Raw genomic sequence first — 23575 nt, 5'->3', positions numbered from 1 at the left:
CACGTTATATATATATATAATTTTATTAAATTTTCTTGAAAACTCTGAATTACGACTTTGTGTAAGGATGCTTAGTGTATGCATGCATGTATGTATGTATGTATAATAGACAATTTTGAGTTAAAATAGCGGTGTTACTCTGTGAAATTACTCTCATTGTTCATTAAAAAGCATTGGACTTTGGATCGTTGTAATTTGATATGTGAGGATTCTTTTCATTCCAAAATGTGATAAAATATTGTTTGACTACTATAACAATCTACCTGGTTTATATGATAATCGCAGGCAAAAGCAATACAATCCGCCGTTTGTTTTCACCGTACAAAGGAAGCATTTACATTGCGTTGCATTGCGGAAATATCAAAAATGCCCGGATGTTCGGAATTGTCAATAGACCACTTTGCCTGGCTGATGTATGACATATCCATCCATCCATCCATCTTCTTAACCGCTTAGTCCTCACAACGGTCGCGGGGGGCACTGGAGCCTATCCCAGCTGGCTTGGGGCAATAGGTGGGGTACACCCTGAAATGGTTGCCAGCCAATCCAGGGCATAGCGTATGGCATAGTGTATGGCATAGCGTATCGTAATTCATTTACGGCTCTGTTTAGCAAATACATTTTTCAGTTGCAAGCGGTGACCTTTGAGAGTGGGCATGCTGGAGTGACACATACAGTATGTTAAAATTTTGGGGATATTTTTATTATTAATTTTAATATAAAATATAAATTGATTACTATTACATACCACTGTGTTGGTATAAAATTAAAGTGGAAATATTCAGGACTGACGCAGGTTGATGCACAAACACTGTAATGTAACCAGCTTTGTGGTAAGTGAAAGGACACAATCACATGCCCACAAATTTGCCAATACGTTGAAATTTACAGTATTCGGAACTGGCTTGTGCCCATGAAGTGGGCTCAACCCGGGTGTTACAATTTGGGTGGCACGAAATGATGTTGTGGCGCGCGGCTAGCACACAAGGAAGAGGGAAGTGGTGGAGAAAGGGCACACTGTAAAGGTTGGACATGTTGGTGTAACGACACACGAGTGGGGCAACACTCGACGAAACACACTACACTATACCTCAACAAAGAAACAAAACAGAACAGAGCTGACGCTCTCGAATGTCGGGCCACTCTCCCGACCTTCCAAACTGCCCAAGTGCAATGTCGAATGAATAATGGTTTGATAAATGAATGTGTGAATTATGGCGCAAGTCAACACGAAAGAGTAGTGGGTTAAAAACGACCAGACAAATTTATGTCTAAATTGCAGTGAAACAAAAGGACAGCGGGACAAACACACAACACAAGAGGTATAAAGCGGCTGGCTACAAAACGAACAAACAAAGGTTCGGCTGGACACTCACATAAACAGCCAGACCGCTCCTGACCTAACCACCAACCTCTTAAGCTGTTGCCACTAATGACCACAGCTGGTCCCGCACCTGAGGCTCGTACAGCAAACGCTCCTCCCTTGCCCTGATTGGTGGACAGAGTCGGGAACAAGAGCCACCAATCAGGGAGGAGCTCTCACACACCCCGCATCCACCACTCACAACCACAAAAAAAAAATAAAAATGGCCACAAAACATCGTGGACCGTAACACCAGGAGAGGAAAAAATGACATTGCAGCGGAGCCACAAGAGGTTTCAACCAACAATCAAGTTTGCTAACCTGTGAACAGCCAGCTAGCCATTTTAGTTTCTCGTACGTCCTGGCTTGAACGTTATTGTGATGATTTACTTCAGTAGGATGACCTCCTGGAATTAAAAAAATATTCTTCTTTTCCTCAAAAGTTCACCGGGAAAATGGCACTCATTGTGACTCTGCAATGAATTGAACCACTGACTGTTTACTGCAGAACATTTCAAATAAGCCTATTATGCACATGCGCGTTGTGGCAGATAAGCTGTGTCACTTAGAGCTTTTTTACCATTCATGCGCACGTACAGTCAACAGCCTCTAGGAACTGAAACAACTTGATATCTCATTGCGCATGCGCAAAACAAGCTGTTGGCTTTTCAGCTTTCCACGATGAAAACAGGACAAATTACACAGGAATTCAAGACCAAAACAGTATAACTAAGGTATTGTATAATAGAGGACACCGACAGATAAATATTTTTAATGATTCTATTGAAAGGCTTGGGCATGCACTGCATTTATAGCTTATTGACCGCTCGCCACTGACATTTTCTTTCCCGAGTCCAAACACTAATTACTTTGGCTGCTATTTTGCTGTTCAGTTGGATCTCACTTTAACGCTGTTCCAAAAAGTTGACTCGATCACCGAAGCAATGCTGCACTTAATTCATATGTTAGATGTGCTAGCCATGTCAAACTTTGATTAGCCTAGCCCTTAGCATAACTTTTTTACCTCATCAGAATGATCCTTGTCAGAAGTGTATCTCATTTGCAAAGGCGATGATTGCTGACTTCGGAGTGACTCCACCACAGCCACGGCAAAAGCTAACTGAAGCTCATTGCTAGCTAACTGGTTCAGCGTAGGTAGCACAGAGCTTTGCCTCAACTTCCGACTAACGCGGTGAGCGAAGTGAGCGACGCAACCCATTGAAGTTTTTTGGGACGTCTCAGCGGTTGATTCTCATGTTTTGCTATTCAACGTGTTTTAATGAGGCGCAAAATGCAAATTTTGTCTCGAAAAACTCTGATGCGGTGCTTCTTATTTTGAGCCTTGCTGTATCTATTTATGTATGTTACACACAGTAGGCACTGTATGGATTTTGGTGTGATTTTCTGGCGTTATGATTCAAATTGCCCAAGATCATAACAGGTCATAACAGGTCAGGTATATGACCTATAGTCTATGACTGTCATGGCACCTTGTTGCATAATTTGAAAATATGATATGTGACAGATGGAGGGGATATTTGTACGCAACCACTCACCTGCACACACTGTATTTGCTGTTGGTTGGGGCCTGAAAAAAAAAAAAAACTGGAGATTTAAAAAAAAATTCCTGCAGTTAAGTTCTTGTCCAGATGTTAATGCTCAATTACCGTCAAAGAAAACAGCTGTGTGTAAGTCAGGGTATGCAGTTGCATACACATCTGTGTGAATGTGTATGTTTTATTATTGTGTGCAGACCCCCGGGCGATTACTGAGAAACAGGAGCTTTCGTCTCACAAAAGCAGCTACTTCAGGTCAGAACAGGAATGCCACTATTATAAATACAGGCTGATTGTGCTCATGCCCCCCCCCCCCAACAAAAATGGTCTAAAGCCTTTAGCCTAGTGTAAATCTGAGGGAGCAAATCCCTCGTTAACTGCAGCGCAAGCAGTTATGTTCATGGCCCTAATTTACACCCAGGAGGAATATACCCTTTAGATCTGCTTCATGCTGCTGCTGCCTTTTGCTTGACTCAGACATTGGCTTCTTGCAAGGATCAGTCTCAAGAGTACTTCTTTCAATCTATCTCCTCTTTGCCTCCCATCTTTTCACCCACTCTACTCTCACATTCCGTTCTCTTTGCATCCAGTCTGGTGCACACAAAATATTGGGTTGATTTTGATCCTGATTCTCATTTTCCAATCAAAACCTACGGAAGAGGATTAGGGCCAGTGAAGAGAGGGGAAAAAGGATGGCAGAATTCTGACTTTATTTTCAGCATTGTGTCTTTAAAGTAAGAATTCTGACTTTCGGACTTCCCCCTGCAATTTATAGCTCTGTCACAAAGTCCAAATTTTTTATTTTAAAGTCGGAATTCCAAGATTAAAGTCGGAATTTTCACTTTAAAAGAAACCCTGACTGTCATAACAAGTTTGCTCTTTATTATTTATTTGTTTGTTGCTAACATAACCATGAGATTCATTTTTCAAAAATCAAGTCCAGTTTAATACATTTTGTAGAAACTTTATTTGGTAAGTCTTGTAGCGTTCCTAAAGAAACAACATGCGACCAGGAGAGTCACCCTCCCCCACGCCGTGCTCTCGTCATTCACCAGACACATTCAAGAGTTTTGAACGTGCGATGGACGCTTACCTTGCTTTCTTTATGGTTTCACATTGCTCGGCAGAGAGCCAACCACCATTCTACGTCACTACGCACGGAATGCAATTAACAAAATGTATTAAACTGTAAATTATTATTTTTTAAATTTATCTCATAGTTATGTTGGTAACAACCAAATAAATAATATAGAGCAAACTTGTTATGACAGTCTGGGTTCATTTTAAAGTCAGAATTCTGAGAATAAACTGAGAATCCTGCCAACCCTTTTTTTTCCCCTTCTTCACTGCCCCTAATTCTAAGCAGTAGAGCTGGTTAGTTTAAGACTCGAATGATTATCCCGACTAATTGTGCTTTGCTTGGAAAACGTTAAAGGCCTACAATTGTAAATATTAAATATTATAAAGTTTGTTGTGTGTGGTCAACACACAACAAATCGCTCAGTGTTAAATTTCCAGTGTTCGATCAAATATGCAGTAAGCAGTGTTAAAGTTACACTGTCAGATTAAATCTCCTGGTGTGGATGTTGGGTGTAACCTGAATAGTACTAACTTGAGTGGTAAATTGACCACACCCCACAGGAGCCGTTGTTTCAAGCCTTTTATTTCAATTGTGCGATTCATCTAATTGTTGCTGTGGTTGTTGTTAGGGTGGCGTGGCTCTGTGGAAGAGTGGTCGTCTTGGAACCCTGACATTGTGGGTTCAATCCCAGGTCCGTGTGATTGTCGAAGTACCCTTGAGCGAGATACTAGTAACTAAACCCTGAGTTGCTTCTGATGCTGCGTCATCACTAGGTGAATTGGTTATCAAAATGTAAAGCACTTTGAGGGTGCCATGTTAAGTACCATTTACCAGAATTAAGTGAAGTTTGGCTGTGTTAAATTTTTAACACTGACACTAGTGTAGAGTACTTTCAACACTACTTGATTTTTAACACGATACAATGTTGGAGTAACACTGGTTAAATGTGGAAAAGGTAACACTTTGAAAAGTGTAAGATTTACACTAATTGTTGTGGGCACTTATAAACACTTTTCTAGTGTTAGCTCTAGGAAGCAGATGAGATATATACTTGGGATTTGGGACCCTGCAAATAAATATCTATTTGGTCCCCCTTTTCTCAAAGTTAAGATACTTTTTTAGGGCCCCTTTTAGTCTTGTCATCATCATTTTTCTCCTCCTTATGGCACCCTTGCTCCAAAGCATACCCTGATTTATATTGTTTTGCTATGCATTTTTTCCCCGGATTGCTTTGAGATATTCTATTTATTGTCTATTTATGTATTATGTGTGGTGGTTTTGCTCAAGAATTGAAATATTTCCACTAAAATGTAAAGAAATATAAAGTCCAATGATGATAATTTCTAGAGAAAAAGAGAGGATGACAGTGGATGAAAGTATGACAACCGGAAATAGTTTTGCTAGCTGAAATTCTAATAAGCTTGGCAGTTGAGTGCTGGCATACAGTCAATTGCTGTGAATTGAATGGCAAACTACGTTGTCCTGTTGAGCCTCTTTTTCACACTCACTTTCAAAGGCTTATGAGGGGGAAAAAAACGGTAGTCTTTTATTTCTGTGTGTCATAGTGAGTGACATCCACAAACAAGAAACTGGATGATCTTCCAATTCCTGCTGTGAGTGGGGTTTCCATCAGATAGGCACGGTGATGTGTTGGGAGAATGAATGCTATAATTTTGTATAATCAGGTCTACATAGTTTTTTTCCCCCTCCGATTTATGCTTGAGCAGTAGCTTGACAGAAGTCATTGGGACTCTAGAGCTCGTGCATACTAATCTGAACACTGACATCAATATTCATGCCATCCGTCTGTTCCCACGCTAGAGAGTATTGTGTGTGTGTGTGTGTGTGTGTGTGTGTGTGCACTGAAGAAATGGAGGGCTATATACAAGGAAAAATAACATAATGCTATCACAGAAACTAAATATGGATGAAATTGTGTGTTTTTGTTTATTCTGTTTTGCGCTCCTATCTGATCACATTAGATAGGCTACTGCCTACTCAATTTGTGTACATGTTTACCAATACTTAAAACGGATATTGTGTTTGTCAAAGCAGAGCGGCATAGTTAACATTTAATATTCATCTCATTAGATAACACAACTATGCAAATTTAGCCAGGCTGCTACTGTATGTATTGTGTTGTCACCACAGACCACTCTGATCAGTAATAACAACCCAGTGCTTTTATGTCATAATCAGATCAGATTTTTTACTTTGAGGAACGACTCAAACTAAAGCAACAAGATTGACCTTACAAATAAATGTTTGTTTAATTTCACTTGATTTCTAATGTAATAAACTTATCATAAATTAAAATGGGAATAAATGAAAAAGAACAACACCCTTGTCAATGCCGAGGTCAGATATCCTCGCACCCTACTATTTGTGCAATCTGTTTATGTAAGCCACTACCAGTAATATAAAGTTAAAGTCAAAACTAGTCACACACAGACGCACGATTAGCCAGTCTCATTCTCGGAGTCCAGCGAGTCAATTTGCTTCCGCAACGTCAAGCATGGGGTTGCGCGTTTCGAATTACCTCGATTTTAATGCAAATGAGGCCACTACGATTGGCCGGGAGTTTACTACATTCCATCCCATAGCGGCACACAATGGCGTAAACGCCCCATTCTAGCAGTGCCCGTCTACGAAAACACCAAAAGAAAGAGAACTCCACCCATGCGCACAGTAAGACTTGTGATGGCCTCTAAAATAGAGGGCTTCATTTTGTGTGTGTGTGTGTGTGTGTGCGTGTGTGTGTGTGTGTGTGTGTGTGTGTGTGTGCTTGTGAATCCACAAAGCACAGAATGTGTCCCCCACACTGACCCAATGCCCCCCTCCCGGATGTGCTCTGATGCCGACACTCCAAAGACATTTTGGATTGCATGGGCTCACTATAAAATATATATATTTTTTGTGCAAAAGTAAATAACAACTAACAGTAATTAAATATATAAAATTGCCATACTACTATATACCATACAACTACTTTTGATTTTGAATCAGTTAATAACATTGTGTAGAATCTTTTGTTCAGCCTCAGGAAAAGTGGCTTTCAACAATTAGTCAGATCAATCTGTATGCGTTTTAAATGTGTTGCCCATAGTCCCCCAGTTATAGCAGCATACCACTATCACAATGTTTTGTCTTGTCTAATAACTGCAATATATTTGTTTTGCTAATGGACATATATTTAGACCTAATTACTTTTTCTAAATCTTTTTTTTCCCAGATGCTAGGAAAATCAATGTTGTTTGCATCAACCCCGATGGTGAACAAGGTAAAAAGCATCTTTCTTGCTTGTGCATTGTGTTGAAACATTGTATGACATTAACAATACAATAAGATCGTTCTTGTGTGTTATCAGTGTGAATAAGGGACCTCCATTCACTTCGTGCCGTGGCTACATCCCTGCACTGTGCACTTATTTATTAGCATATCAGCATGGTGTCTATTGCTTGTAAATGTATTTGGTGAGGGTAAGTGATGGATGCTAGGTGTGCTTGAGTAAGGCCCCCAGCAGTGTGTGAGGTTTATTATTCCTTGAGGCATTATAATGAGTTAATAACAAAACAAAACAAAAAATGCATAACATTCTTTTCAGATATGGTTCACTTAAAGGGACAGTGTGTAGGATTTCGTGCCATCTAGTGGTGAACTAATAGAATGTAAACATTTTGAAGTACACACACTACGGTGCCTCAGGGAAACCACAAGCTGTCAGTTACTACCAATTATTACTTGGAACGAGCAAGCTAACAAGAGCCTCTAGCAAGAACTAGTTGGAACAGCTAACAAGAGCGGCTAGCTGCAAAAACTAGCAAAAGCTAGCGAGAGCAACGTAGACGGAGAGCAGCGGGAGCTTGAGGCCCCGTCCAGACGGAAGCAAAGCCGGCTTTGTTCCTCAAACAAATCTCGTATACACAGAAGCATTTCAAGACTTGCGTGTGTCCAAAAGAAGACGCTGAGGACGTTTAACGGCTGTAATGTGTATGCCAAGTCTGGAGTGGCGCTGTAGCGCAACCACAGGGAGTTAACGGAAAGTGTAAAAGAAGAATCAGCGAAGAAGACGAACACTTTTTTTCCCCCAACTTTATTGCAATCTACAGAACAAACATGGCTTTGCATGTATCGAAACAACATGACAAAGACAAACACAGGAGAAGTGACAATGGCGTGTTGAACGTGGGAACAAAGAAGCAAAATATTTTGCTGCAAAAGCATAAAAAAGCTAAGGAGGCTGCGCAAAACGACTACGACACGGCTATGCGCCATTGTTGTTGACAAACTGACAGTTTGCGCGCAGTCCCGCGAGAATTGGCACATACATCATCAATCTGCAACAATGCGTCGTCATTGAGCTGCGACCATTACGTCATGACTGGAGGAGTGTCCTGCATATGGTGTCCAAACGGAAGCGTACGGGGCGCGTTTTGAAATCTTTCCACTCTGGACCCCGGTTTCAAAAGTGATCGGTTTCAAGCTCCGAAACCGCGCCATCGTGTGGACGGGGCCTGAATCACGGGATTCAACGATGACCACCTAAGCCCCAGTTGTGGAACGTAAGCAGCGGTCAACCCATTGGGTCCGATGCTAGCTGCAAGCACCATCAGTGGCTAACTATGTTTGCAAAGTTTTTCCCCTCTCTACGGCTATCTGTAGCAAAAGGTTGCAAACATGTAAGGCGACCTATGTAATATAACTAGCAATTATTAGACTTACGATTATATGAAACAATGTATGTTGAAGTGATACAACTTTTTTTTTTTGCATATTATTGAAATGAATAGTTTTCAAAATTAATGAATTATTACTTCACCACTAGATGGCACTAAATCCTACACACGAGTTCTATGGACGCCATGTCAAGGAGGGGAAGCTTGGGGACCCAAATGCGGGAAGACAAGGCGAGGAGGCAGAGGTTCAATCAAAAAAAAAGGAGTTTAATTTCTATGAAAAAAAAAGCGATCTTCCAAATTACAAGATAAAACAAATCATAAAACAAAACATGAACCAAACATGGGAGGGAACAAGGGAAAAATGAACAGCATGACATGGGGAAATGACAAGGGAAAAATGGGGAAATGACAAGGGAAAAATGGGGAAATGACAAGGGAAAAATGGGGAAATGACAAGGGAAAAATGGGGAAATGACAATGGGGAAATGACAAGGGAAAAATGACAAGGGAAAAATGACAAGGGAAAAGACACAAGTGGTTGAGGGCACTGATTGGATAACACGAGGAAGAGCAGGATCACACTTAACAAGACAAGGAAGACACACTAGACAAAAAAACTGATCCAAACATGACACGCCACTTGTCTTAACACAGCATTCTGATTAATATTGCATTTTTGGAATATGAATTAAGCAGTAAAATTTCCCTGTTTTTATCCAACCTAGTGGGTGGCCATTTTGCCACTTGCTGTCGACTGAAAATTACATCACCAGATCACATAACCACCAATTAAGGCTCACCTATTTGGTCATGTGACATTCAAACCCTCTGCCATGTTTGGTTGTTATCTGTGCCCTAAGAAACTGTGATGTCATTTTTGATGTCGACAACAAGTGGCAAAATGGTCGCCGCCGTAGATGGATACAAACGGGTGGATTTTGCTGCATAATTCAAATTTCACAACAAACACAATATTAATCAGAATGCCGTGTTTAGACTAGTGAGGCCACATAGAGCATATTTATTATACATATTTTTTTTATACTTGACTGAAAAGCAGGGGTGGGCACACTCGGTCCTCGAGGGCCAGAGTCCTGCAGGTTTTGGATGTTTCCTTTCTCCAACACAGCTGATATATGATCAGCTCATCAGCAATCTCTGCATAAGCTTGGTAACGATCCTGTTGATTGGAATTAGCTGCGTTGCAGCAGGCAAACCTCCAAAAGCTGCAGTTTGCCCACCACTGCTTTAAAGGCATGTGGTGGGCAAACTCGGTCCTCAAGGGCCTGCTGATAGGAGAGCTTAGCGTAAACATTATAATTCTACAGCCACGATAACTATTAGCTTACTGGTAAAACAAGATCACAACATTGCTGAAGACCACCAATTGTACCTTTGGAAAGCGTAAATCCTGCACTGGCGACTGAACAGCTTCCATGGATTGTATACATTTCAATGATTTGAACTTATCTAGCCAAATCTGCTGGGAAAAAAAATATTTGTGTGGTCTGTGCATTGTGGGTGGTTTGTTCATTAGTCATCTGCTCATTTATTTGCCCAATGGTTTGTTTGACTCACAGCCATTTTGTTCTATCTGCTCTCATTCCATGGAACTGTTTGAGTTTTCTGTCAGCGCTTGCTATTTTGATATTTTTCATAAGTTCCGAGTTGTTTAACAGCTGTCACTGATTAGATTCAACATTAATTGTGATTTGGAAGTCAACATTCAGATATCACATGCTAGCTTATGTACATCTGCCGTGCTTTAAAGTTATTTTGTAATGTAAATGGAAGATTCATGCATTGCTAATGAGATATGCTGAACTTTTGACTCGTGTGTGCGTGTTTGTGTCTGTATGTGCACAACTAAAGCAAGACATGGTAGCACATGCTCCAGTGAGACAATCTCACCGCTGTTCAAATTGCAGCTACTTAGGCCGAACACCTTATCCAACACACTCCACAGTGGATGTGTGTACTGATACATTTTGGTGCCATCTTGCTGAGATTCCACACTTAACGAGACAAACCAGATGATTTGTTTCACAAAACCAGTGCCACAAAAATAAAATGATCATTCAATCATATTCTTCATGAGCTTCCAATAAGTTGGCTTGTTTTGACACCAAAGGGCATAACACAATTGGCTTGACCAGTGTAATTTAGTGTTTGTCTTGTCTGTCTGAAATCGGCTATCATAGCTCCTCCATTTGAAACAAGGCCTTAAAAAGCCTTTAAAAAGATACTGACTAATTTTGTCTTTATAACGGACCACAACAGTATCGCTTTGGAGTTTGACTTTGTCTTTATTTATCTGTATTCAGAGGTGGCAAATCCAGGTCCAGAAAGTAACAACCCTGCCACAGTTTGGCTTTAGCCCCTTGTGTTAGCTAGCTAGCTAGCTAGCTCCCTAGCAGGTATCAGAGCACCCGGGGAGCTAGCTAAGGAGCTCGCTAGCTAGCACCTTGAGCTAAAGCCAAACTGTGGCAGGGTCTTTACTTTCTGGACCTGGATTTGCCACCTCTGTCTGCGTTCCCCAGTCGGTGAGCCATGAAATCACTGACACAAATATTGTGTCTATAACTTATTTTCTCTAAATCCAGGCGCTGTCATCATGGTTAGAGTTCCCAACACCATTTCCCCACAAAGTTTTATTAAAATACAGGGAACTGACCAAGAACCTCACTTACTAAAAAAAAGTAACCTCCAAAAGGACAAACAATCTCCACAGTAATCCATCAATTCAGCTCCTAAAATTTGCCAAAAGGCGCCTGAAGGACTCTCAGAACGGGAGTGAGAATTATTTTATTTTTTTTATTTTTCCAGGAGAGCTCAGTATTGTTCATTCGATTTGACATCATCATTGCTCTCCTTTTTTTTTAAAAACAAACAAACAAATCAATTAAAAAAAATTTAATAAATGGTTTTTTTTTTAAATATATATACATATATATATACATATACACATATATATATATATTTTTTTTTATTTTATTTTTTTGTATGTGGGTGAGTATGTGTATGTGCGTGTGTGCGTGCGTGCGTGCGTGCGTGCGTGCGAGCGTGTGTGTATTCATCAGTTCACCTAAAGCCCATTAAAAAAAATCCCATACTAATAATATAATATAATAATAAATTGCCAAATGCAGAAACATCAATGTAAGTTATCACGATGTAGTGGCTCTCGCTAACAGACAGAATTAAGTAACCGGAATTAGGTTAAAAAATTCTATATACGTAGACCATGTTTCTATAAATTTTGATATTTGGTTTTTATTTGAGGCAGATATTTTTTCCATTAAAATGTGATTTATGAGGAGGTTAGACCATTGGTCGATATTCAGAGTTTGTTTATTTTTCCAGTTAACAAGAATTGTTTTTTTTGCGATAGTAAGGGCTACAAGTGTAGATTGAAATGGGAAGACAGACTTGTCTATAGCACCGGAACCTGACTTTTGGATTCAAGTTGTGAAAACGCATTTAAAATGACAAAACACACAAATTTACAACTTATCCTATATAAAATTATTCACAGAACATACATTACTCAATATATGATGAAGAAAATGGGACTCTCAGACTCCGACATTTGTCTCCAATGCTTACAAAACACTACAGACACTTATGTTCATGCTTTATGGTTATGTACTCCGGTTATGTATTTCTGGACTAAAGTCTTAGAAAAACTTTCCGCTATTTTGGACTGTAGGATACCTTTATCTCCAAACTTGTGTTTGCTAGGTGACCTAACAACAACTGACTTACCACATAAACAATTTCAATCTACACTTGTAGTGAGAAAATTTTCTGTGGTCTGACAAGACAAACAAATTAGCTTATTTTTGGTACTAATGCCAGATGTTTGAAGAAAGAAACCCATTGCTCATCACCTGACCAATACAATGGTGGTGGCAGCATCATGCTGCAGGGATGTTTTTCAGTAGCAGAAACTGGAAGACTTGTCATGATTGAGGGAACATTTGATGTCGGTCAGTACATTAATAACTTCTTTCTTCTTGGGGATATTCCAAAAGGCAAAATAAACAATGTAATAGGACACACCTGCGCAGCAAAACACAGTCCAATGTTCCAATTTTTTTTTCTCACATGAAAAAATGGTGGGTTTATATAAAATGTGCTAAATCTTCACACTTGTGCATCAAGATGCATCAGATGAAAGCGCCTGATAATGTTGACCACTTCTTTGAAATGGTTTTAGTCTACAGCAACAATGACAACAACAACAACTTGGTCTCACTTTTTGAATACTTTTAGAAGGAACTGTTTTAAAACGCCCCACATGATGCGAACACCATATTCCCAAGGATGGGATTAAATTTCAATGTAGATCAATGTTCCTTATCCATGTCTCTTTCTCCTTTCTTCTCACATTTCACCACACCATTCTCCCATTTTTGTCCAAAACTCTGGGGACATTTGGAGGGACATGACAGGGATAGCATTACATGGCGAGGGCTTAAACTAGAGCAGAACCCACAACACCCTCAAACACATAAACCTTAAAATTATCTTTGCTCTTACAGCAGAACAAATGGGCCCCCTAAAAACGGAAGCAGAACTTAAAGGTGGTCTGGGCAAGGCTGCAGTTATCATGCACACTGTGTGCAAAGGTCTTTTAGGACACACATGCTACTTTAGCTATGAGCACACGTACGCTGGGAGGAGAGAGAGAGAGAGAGAAAAAAGCCGGTTGATTGGATTTAGTGTCCTCTCATGGGGGGTGGAGCAGTGCAACACACACAACTCTGGAGGACTAAAACTGCCAAAATTAAAAATAAATAAATGACTAAATAAATAAAAACTGATATAAAATTATAATTCAAAAATAAAATTCAAAAAAAAGGGAAAAAAATCCCTAAATAAATAAATAAAAGTAAAAAATAAATGCAAAAATAAAAAGCAAGATTCAAAAAATAAAAATAAATATAAAAATAAATATCTGTAATAAAATTAAATATCAATCAATAAATACAAACGTTCTGCTCTCATAATTATTTATTTCATGCTGCAGACGCTCTTTCAGGTCGAAATCTTTATCAAATGATGGCCGGTCCTAAGCGTGTCTTGGGTTGGCAAACTGCCTTTCAATGGTCGAGTGAGTGGGTCGGCAAACAAGGAAGTCTCGCCGGCTTGCTTGGAGAGCTCCAGCAAAGGACGACTATCTTGTCCATTGTCACCACGACTTGTTGTCGAGCAACTCAAATAAAAAAAAGTTGACTGCCCCCTCATTTGAATAACATTTCGACCTGACAGAGTGTCTGCAGTATTTTTATTTGTTGATTGATATTTTTTTCTATGTATAAAATTACTTTTTGTATTTATTTCAACATTAATTTTTATGTTTATTTAGATTTTTTGAATCTCGTTTTTAAATGTTTTTAATTTTTTAAAAATTAATTTTTTTAAGGATATTTTTTCTTGTTTTATTTCCATTTCTATGTATTTTTTTTATTTAATTTTTGAATTATATTTTTTATATCCATTTGTATTCATTTATTTATTTATTTTGTCATTTATTTATTTTTTAATTTGGGCAGTTTTCGTCCTCCATACACAATAGTATAAGTGAATGCATGCAACCCTTCACACACTGGCCTACTCAGGCATTTCCCCTGCCTTCCACTGAAGTAAATGGGGTGTTCAGTAAGACTTATGCAATTATTTCTGCCTTTCCGCAATGCATCCTTTCTGAAGTGTGTGTGTGTGCGTGCATGTGCGATAATGGGTATCTCCTCATATCATAGCAGTATACCCACAGGTCTCTAGTGAAAAATGAATGCTTTCAGAAACAAGGGAAGCATAGGAAGTGAGAGCATGCACACATATAGAATTTCTGGCAATATTAGATGAATTAGTATGGATGAGCACGAGCCAGATTCCCCCTGACCACACATATGTATCACAAAATTGCCTGAGTGAGTTTGTAATGCTGCTGATCCGGCTGCCAGATGACCATTAACGCAGATAGCATTTCCTCAGGCGGCTTCAAGGTCAAAGCTGCCTTCTCACTTTTTGTATGTGCATATTTATATCAGTCTTGTTGAAAGTCTTTGAAATTACCACTCATCTTACTACAGTATTGGGATGATAGCAGCAAGTGTACTTGGTGTTCAAGTTTCTCCTTTCAGAGCAAAGCAAGGAGACGGATGTGGTTGCTCATTTGGTTTTATCACAGTGGCTTTGTAGGCGCGAACAAAACATTGCTGCTCTTTGTAACAAGTTGCCCCAAAAATATCTTTACAATGGCCTTTTTTATTTACGATACGATACGATACGATACGATACGATACGATACGATACGATACGATACGATACGATACGATACGATACGATACGATACGATACGATATACTTTTATTTTCCCCGTGGGGAACTTTTTCCTGGACTCCGTCCAGCTGCAGTTTACAGTAAGAGAAAACAACAGAATAGAAAGAGATAAAATCAAAATTAAATAAGAAGTGCAGCAGTAGTTTACAGAAAGAAAAACAACAGAATAGAGAGAGATAATTAAAATAAATAATACACACACACTCCTATATATATATATATATTGCACCACTTAGTTAATGTCGGTTATTAAGCAATTTGATGGATGTCGGCAGGAATGAGTTCTTGTAGCGGTTCAGCCTGGTTCTGGGGGCCCTGAATCTCCTGCCGGAAGGCAGTAGCTGACCATTTGACCATTTATAACTGAAACATCTTCTAATTAGTAGGGGTGGGACAAAAAAAAACATTCGACCAGATATTGTTTGTCAAGGAGAGCTATAAGGACCGTATCGGTAGCAGACTGCTCAATCGATACAAAATCCGCCGGGAATCCTTAGATATGTTGCTTGTAAAGATGTGGACCAGGTATCTCGTGGCTATGAATCGGTTGCATGTGCGAGGCTTTATGGTTTTCATCTGTAATAACAAGAGCAAGAGCTCTGCGCCGTGCTTTACTTGTTTTGTTTACATTTCAGAAGCGTCACTGTTCAAGCTACTTCCGTGACCGTGTTTACTGATAGCCAGCAAAGTAGTGCTCATAGATGCTTCATTCCTTCATATGTTGTAAACATAATGCACCTTTTTTTTAGGCCTACTGTCCACGCCAGGCTCACACACGGCACGTATATGCAACTGGAGATGGCAGAAGTCCGTACATCTCGGCATTTCCCATGGCTATCGAGTCCTCTCGGTCCACTTGTACGTTCCGGTGTTGGTATTGTGCGCGACCCCAAATAATAACTCCCGTGACTATCCAACGCATGGATTCAAACTTCACATCGGTATGTCCCAAAGCTAGCACACCAGCACCAGCTAAGCTAAGCTAAAAGCACGGCGCAAGCATCTCATTTCTCTGTTTGTGGCTCCCTGTCAATGTACACAACTAGGACGAGAAGCAGATAAGAGAATTGAAACCTACCAGCAATTACGTCATCAAACACAAATCTGTTGACGAACATGAACAGTTGTGATTCCGTGGTCGTTGTGTCTCACAACTTATTGAAAAAAAAGAACGTACATTAACCAAAATCAGAAAGGAATGTGACGGCAAAAGAAAAACAAAAATTGCTGATTAAAAGGGATGGTTACTTTTAGCGATATTTTGGGATATATTAAGTGGTAAAAATGTGTGATAGATTTATTTTTCCATAAGATGGCTTGATATTTCTTTTGGCTGGACAGTAGGTTTTTTTCATGTCTCAAATTTATGTTTCTGAAATACTTCGTACTGTGCGCATATCTTGTTTAATTGTGTTTGTCTTCTTAAAGGTTAAATATTTATAGTTCAAATTAAATTATCAGCCTTTTTTTCCCCTCATCCTTATTTTAAATAGAAAAAAAACAATTATAACTGTCAATAACAAATAATAAATACTTAAACCGTGTTACATTTTTCAGTCATATTGCCCAGCCCTTTGTTGTGGTCTATTTAAAGAGTAACTCAACATTAAATCCACTTTTTTTTTTTTTTTGCTGATAAACTGTATAAACTGGTTGTCTACAAATGCTGTCTACGTGTCCTTTTGACATTTTAGTGCATGTTTGTTGAAAGCTTGAATTTGGGGCAAAAAAACGTGTGTTTGGTGCCATTTTAAGGTTAAACACTGAGATTAAAATTAACGTTTACAAGCAACAAATGTCAACTATAATATTGTTTTAAATATTGAAATGAATCATATTGAATCGAAAAATCATATCGTTCTCAAACTTAATCGAACCGTATTGAATCGTTTTCTTCTGAAATATATCATTTTGCAATTAAATCACAACCTGTGTATCGAGATACGTATCGAATGGGCCTCATTTAAGAGATTCCCACCCCTACTAATTAGCAGATTAGCACCTTAGCTGTTCACAATGGGTACTCATGCAAGCGAATAGTTTTCAGACTGGATTTGAGTTAGAATTTCCCGCCCTCTATTTGCAGATGTGATGTCATGTGCGCAGTGTGTACGTGAAGAAGGGTGTGTGCAGTATCATTTTTTGGCCACAGGTGCCAATAGTGATTCAAAATTAGGGCTGCATGATAATGGAAAATCATGTGATATGCGATATAGTTGCTGAATATAGGTTATCAATATTATTGCGATATTTAACATGTACCTAAAGAAATGACATTTTAATTATCTAATGAAAGAATTTCATTTATCATGCAGCAAAATAGACAAACTATATATAATATAATATATATATATATATATATATAATAATCTTAGTTAATTAATCAAACTATTCACTCTAAAAACAGTAAACCAATTATGGATAAAAAATGGACCGATCCACCATTTTTTTTTTCTGGGTTGTTTTATACAAAATGACCCAATTTTTCATGCGCGGCGAGCAGTCGGCGCGCGAAGCATAACCATGACGTCATGTACGTATGGTGATTATTCGGAAATCCAGTTAACTGCTTGCTCCTCATCATATCACGCTAGTTTTCCTGCTCACAATGCATTGTGGTCTATATTAGACTGTTGAGTGACCATCGATATTCCCTACTTTTCCAAGTGCATTGTGGGTAATTTTGAGCACACTACATTTTTTTTCTCTCTGGACTTTCGCGCACCACTACATAATGGGGTGACTCCTATTTATTCATTAGGGACTAGTATGGACATTCAGACACACACAATGTCTTCAGAAGTCTCCAATAACAGGATAGAAAGTCTGTAGATTTGTCTTTATTTGTTAATTCTGAACAGTCACATCCCTGTTGTGCACACTTAGGGCTCTCTTTTCATAGGCTGGTGTCTGTGCGCTCAGCTTCAACTTCCATTTTGGTGTGGTGTGAATCTGTTTGTGGCTGTGTTGCGCCTCACTGGCCCTTCTGGCGCACGCAGCTGCCTCGCTCCCAGTGCACCTGACAATTTGGTCACCGAAAGTAGACTTAGCTTGGGACATCCCCATTTTGGTTGCTGCAGCTCACATATTGAAACCAGAGGAAACAGCAAAATAAGCAAACTCAATATAATCTTATTCAATCTTTTTCATTTAACTCAGCCCAAATGCAACACTAGATCAGAAATGTGTTACTTTTTTCATTATACCATGGTGTTTATTAAATACGTTGGGATATAATAGGTTCTCATTATGGTTGCGGGTGAGCTGGAACCTAGCCTAGCTGACATTGCTTATAAAGGCATTATGATAATATATATGAACAGTATTATGCACTAAGTATTATAGCAATAGCCACTCTGGATTTTTTCCCCCTTATCTTTATGGAAATTAATCACTTGTGCTTGGCGGAAGTAATAAGGGTCATTTTGGTTTGATAGGTATCTTCTACTACTACTACTACACTTAAAACAAAGTGATTACTGTACCATCTTGGCCAATTTCTCCTTGCAAATGATGTTGAAGACGCTAACTTGCAGGTGGTTGGTGATGCATAATGAACCCCTTTATGGCTAAACCAGCTGAGATTGGTTTGCATGTCCATATAACCCTGAAAATGAAAAACAAGACTGAAATAAATACTAATAGAATATACATTTGTTTTAGGTTTAAGTTTACTTGCACAGCCATTTATTAAAAGGGAAAAATAATTAACCCTGGTATACAGAAGCTCTATCCTTCTTTTTTTGTAATCTAAAAAGAATATAAATGACGCACAGCACACTGGAGCCTGAGAGACATTTGTAATAAACATACATTTGTGTGTTTTACTCACAATGATTATTTAATGTAAGCAGACATCAAGCCATTTAGTGTTTAGTGGTTAGAACAGAACTACTAAGCAGCAGCAGCAGCTGACTGCAATGTTGGCAATGTAAGTGGACGTCGAACATGAGCATGACTTCCCAAATCTAATTGTTCACTTGGGTGAATTCGGGGATTGTGCAAATGGCAATTATCTGCAATTCTTTCATACGGGAAAGAAAAGAGATATTAATGAGTACTCAAATGTTTCAAATGTTTTGTAAAAGCAAAACAGACATCAAATCCTTTTTCAAAAAGTGGTTATTTTGCATGCCAAATGGGGTGTGACACCTGGAGTAGATTCCGAGTCAGAGGAGTACCTGAGCTATTACTAAAAATACAATATTTAATCGTAATAGGACAATTAAATCTCTTGCGGCCCTCCGTCCTTGCCAATGACATTGCAATTTATGACGGTGAGGCTCACACACATTGTTAATCAAATAGGGCTGTGCTACAAGGACAAAATAGAAGCTCTGAATGAAGCGGTGTCACAAAGCATTCCTCCCCCATCCAGCTGCTGTGGAACATGAGAATGCCCGTGTTTACCCAGGAAAACCTTCTGAAAAAGGGGAGAGAGAATAAGCAGTGAGGGCTTAGAGAACAAATGCTTTGGGAGAGGAGGCGGTCTTAAGCAGAAAGAATCTCTGCAAAATCACTTACCTGACCTGCATTTCTGTAAAGCAGAGGGATGGAAGAGGTACAGCAGTGAAATAATGCCGTCTGGGTACATAAACATGGATTTGATTTCATGCTTTTTTAAGGTGACTTTGCCTTTGCAATCCATTTCAAGCAATAACTTAATTTTGGTCTTATTATCAGCAACACAAAATTGATTCGATTTGGCTTCTCTTTAATTACGAATCTTCGGGAACATTATTCCCACCACACGTGTAATGGCTTACCAGAGAGTTCTGCTGGACAAAATGTGAAATAAAAAGGTGGTTCCGTCCATTTGTTGCGTTCCATATACCGACAGTATATTTATAGCTAGAATGGAATTGTAACAGCCAGTGTGAGTATATCCATATTTGGCAAAGCAAAACGTTTAGTTGGGGTATATGGATGCAACAACTGTGAAGGATTATTCAAGCTTGTTTGTTTATTTATTTCTTTGCTTCAGTATGTTGGAGCTGCTCAGATGAAGTCAGCTGCTGTAAAAGAACAAAAGCACAGTTCGGTTAGCTCACAATTCCAGATGGAAATGTGACCCTCCTCCTATTTAAAATGCCTTAATAGTCTCACCACATTTCTTTTATTCTCAATGAAAACAATGAACCTAAATAGTAAATTCTGTAGAGTAAATTTGACTCTATTTAGAAAGGGACCAAATAGAATCAGTTTTAGAGTAGGCTAAGATTTACACAAGGAAGAGAGTAAATAAATAAATACATAAATACATAAATAAATAAATACATAAATAAAAGTCACTCAAGGGTTGAGAAACGAACTCACAGTGACTGCCACACTACCACCTAAGCTATGAGAGAGACCAAATACATAATTTTTAGGAAGATTCCATGGAATTATGGAATCAGCTGAAGCTGACATGAGCGATATACTACCCAAAAGCAGAAGCTGCGTGGCTCAGAGAGTAGATGGGCTGTCTCCCAAGCTAAAGGTCGTGAGTTCGTTCCTCCACCCTTGAGTGACTTTTATTTATTTATTTATTATTATTATTATTTTTTTACTCTCTTCCTGGTGTAAATCTTAGCCTACTCTAAAACTGAGTATATTTGGTCCCTCTCTAAATAGTCAAATTTACTCTACAGAATTCAATGTGTAGGCTCATTATTTTCATCGAGAATTAAAGAGGTGTGGGGAGATTCCAATTCTTTATTTTACTCCCTTCCAAGTGTAAATATTACTCTAAAACTGAGTCTATTTGGTCCCACTCTAAATAGAGTCAAATTTACTCTACAGAATTTACTGTGTATGGTATTGGAAAAAATCTAATGGTATTGGAAAAATCTAAAACAAGTTCCTTTGTATAGGTAGGAAAACAAACTAGTACATATCGCTGAAGACTTGTATATCAGAAGGATAACAGGGTGATCATTGGCGAGCAAAGCAAGAATGAAGGGAAGTGAAAGATGAAACATTTGCTAATGTTTGTCCTTTTTTCTTACAGTGAGAAAAATGGGTTAATTCCACCTTCATTATCACCATTGTCTGCTTGTTAAGTGTAGGAAGGAATGGTGAGAGCAACATGTGGGAATTGAAGCAGGATTTACTAGAACAAAAACAAACGTAGAACTGCAATGAAACGGGGCCCAAATTTAGAAGATGGACACAGGAGAGGATGGCGGAATAAGACACATGGGGCCTGATTTGTTAAAAGTTTTCATGTGCAAACATGATCATTTTGTGTCTTTAATAGGGATAGAAAAGGCCGATTATCTGCGCGGATATTATGTATTTTGATGAATATCGGTATCAGCCTTTTTTTTTTTAAATCTGAAAGCCGATGAAACGTAAATCTAAAACCATTTTAAACTCATAACATTTTCAGTTAACTTTATAAGAGTTGCTGCTGATCCTGGGAATCGTTTGTTTTTGTTTTTTCAACATTATTAAAACAAAGAAATCAGAAAGTTTAAGGTTCAGGTATTTTTAAATTTTGGTAAAAAAAAAAAAAAAGAAAAGATAAAAACAAAACAAAAAACGATTGGCATTTGTATTAAAAAAAATTATGTCAGTATTTTAAATTTTTTTTTGTGTGAAAATAAATCTCTTCTTCAAATATCAGTTATCGGCTTCCTTGACTACTCACAATCAGCATCTGTATCAGCCCTGAAAGTACCATATTGGTCTATCTCTTTAAATAACATGTTTAAAAGTACAAACTTGCATGCAATCTAGTGCATGTAAGATGGGAGGTTTTCCACTCATGTTAACATTTTTGAAACCAGAAACAAAAACCAGCATAACATATTGTCTATTCAGCAATGCAAATGTAAAGCTTCTGAATGATCTAAGACAGAGGTTGGCTGGATTCCTGCAGGTTTTGGATATTTCCTTTCTCCAAGACACCTGATTCCAATGAACAAGATCGTTATCAGGCTTCATGGAGAGCTTGCTGATGAGCTGATCATATGAATTAGCTGTGTTGGAGAAGGGAAACATCCAAAACATGCAGGACTCCAGTCCTCGAGAAACGAGTTTGCCCATCGCTGATCTAAGACATAGGTCTCAAACTCAAGTCCTCGAAGACTGCAGTCCTGCATATTTTAGAGGGTTCCCTCCTCCAACACACCTGAATCAAATGGTCAGGATCGTTATCGTTATTTATTTTGAAGTTGTTTCCAGAAGCGTTTTGCCAGTCGCGGCGCAACAGATGACTTGACTCGTCCTGTGGAACGTGTGTTTGCAGTTCTTATTGCGGCGTAAACAATTGCGACCAAAGTGAACAAAACAAATTCAGATCGATTGCCAATAAAGGGCACTAAAACAATACTTAATTACGCTGACGTTGTATTGCACGGTGCCTGTTGCCAGTAGTGTTAGCGTGCTAACGGTGCTAGCGGCTGCAGCTAGAGTCATCGGACTACTTTTTAAAGGCAGTCTAATCGACGGGATGATTTGCACATGTTGATGCTGACCGCCAGACACAGTTGCCATTCGTAGAGATCAGCTTAATAAACCAAGCTCACTCAATTGTGCAGTCAGCAAAATCACAACTGTGGTTCTGACGCCACTTTGTCACACAGACCAAAAACTACTCAACTAGGAATTTCATTTCACACAAATTGCGGTACATGTAGTAAAAATCAGTCATGGAATAAAGACAGGTAAAACAAAAATAACACCAAATAAATTTATAATTATCTTAAATGGGTAAATGAAAAAGTCAATAAAATAACACAAGTAGGTAAGTAAATAAAATAAATAAATTAATAACAAAATACAGCAGGCACCATAAAACATTGAAACAATGATGAGTCTCATGCCGAGTCAAAAGCTATAGAACAAAAATGTTTTTTAAGAGTGGGTAGAGAGGGAGGTTGCCTAACGGAAGGTCATTCTCTAAAATCTCCCTAACTTTCTAGAGAGGAAAATAATGTTCTGTTAAGCACAATTTAAATTTAAGTAAAAAAAGAAAAGTTGATTATCTAGAAATTAAAGTTGGTCGATCATAGTGGAAATATATTTTTAATGTCTTCTGTATTCATAATTCACCATGCAAAAATATTATTTTTATCCAAATACCTGATTATTCAATAGAAATTTCCGTAGGATATTTGAATACCAAAATATTCGCTAGCTTGGGCACTAGAGGGGACTGCGACCCGCAGTGCTATACTCTACTATACATAATATAAATGGATAATAAAAGAGGTGACCTGACACTTGGGGAGGACTAGCCATCGGGAATTTCATGAGTTTCCCAAATGCCGAGTCCATCCATGGCGACGAATTGAATCGTAATTAATGGCTTGATGTTGGTCGAACAGCGAATCGGCACGTTGGACACTGCACCACCGCTCCCCGGAAAAAGTTCAGGCTCAGGATTGTTTTTTACTTCAAGCCCTGTAGATTGCATTTACTGGAACTTTGATTATTTCAGTAATAGTAGTTATTATACAAAGTGAGTAATTTACAAAAAAAAAGTGAGACCTTAAAATTGTTATCACTGGGAGGTATAACAAATTATTGTGTTTGAATCACTCAAAATCTGCCTTTTAAA

At 38.6% G+C, this 23575-nt stretch overlaps 1 protein-coding gene across 8 annotated transcripts in view; it reads left to right on the top strand.

Annotated features, from left to right (window-relative positions):
* The window catches only part of fat3a (FAT atypical cadherin 3a), a 215463-nt gene that overhangs the window by 39900 nt on the left and 151988 nt on the right, over window positions 1-23575 (top strand). For 6 of the 8 annotated variants that reach the window (XM_077565588.1, XM_077565586.1, XM_077565584.1 and 3 more), the window contains exon 2: window positions 7233-7280. The exons of 1 other annotated variant lie outside the window; for it this stretch is intronic. The gene's annotated coding sequence lies outside the window, so the exon portion shown is untranslated. Of the gene's footprint in view, window positions 1-3116; window positions 3175-7232; window positions 7281-23575 lie in introns of all 8 variants that reach the window. One more of the 8 variants, XM_077565582.1, reaches the window with a different exon arrangement.

Source organism: Vanacampus margaritifer, chromosome 5, assembly GCF_051991255.1.
Source record: "Vanacampus margaritifer isolate UIUO_Vmar chromosome 5, RoL_Vmar_1.0, whole genome shotgun sequence".
Taxonomy (NCBI): Eukaryota; Metazoa; Chordata; class Actinopteri; order Syngnathiformes; family Syngnathidae; genus Vanacampus; species Vanacampus margaritifer.
This window is presented reverse-complemented; position numbering and strand designations above follow the sequence as displayed.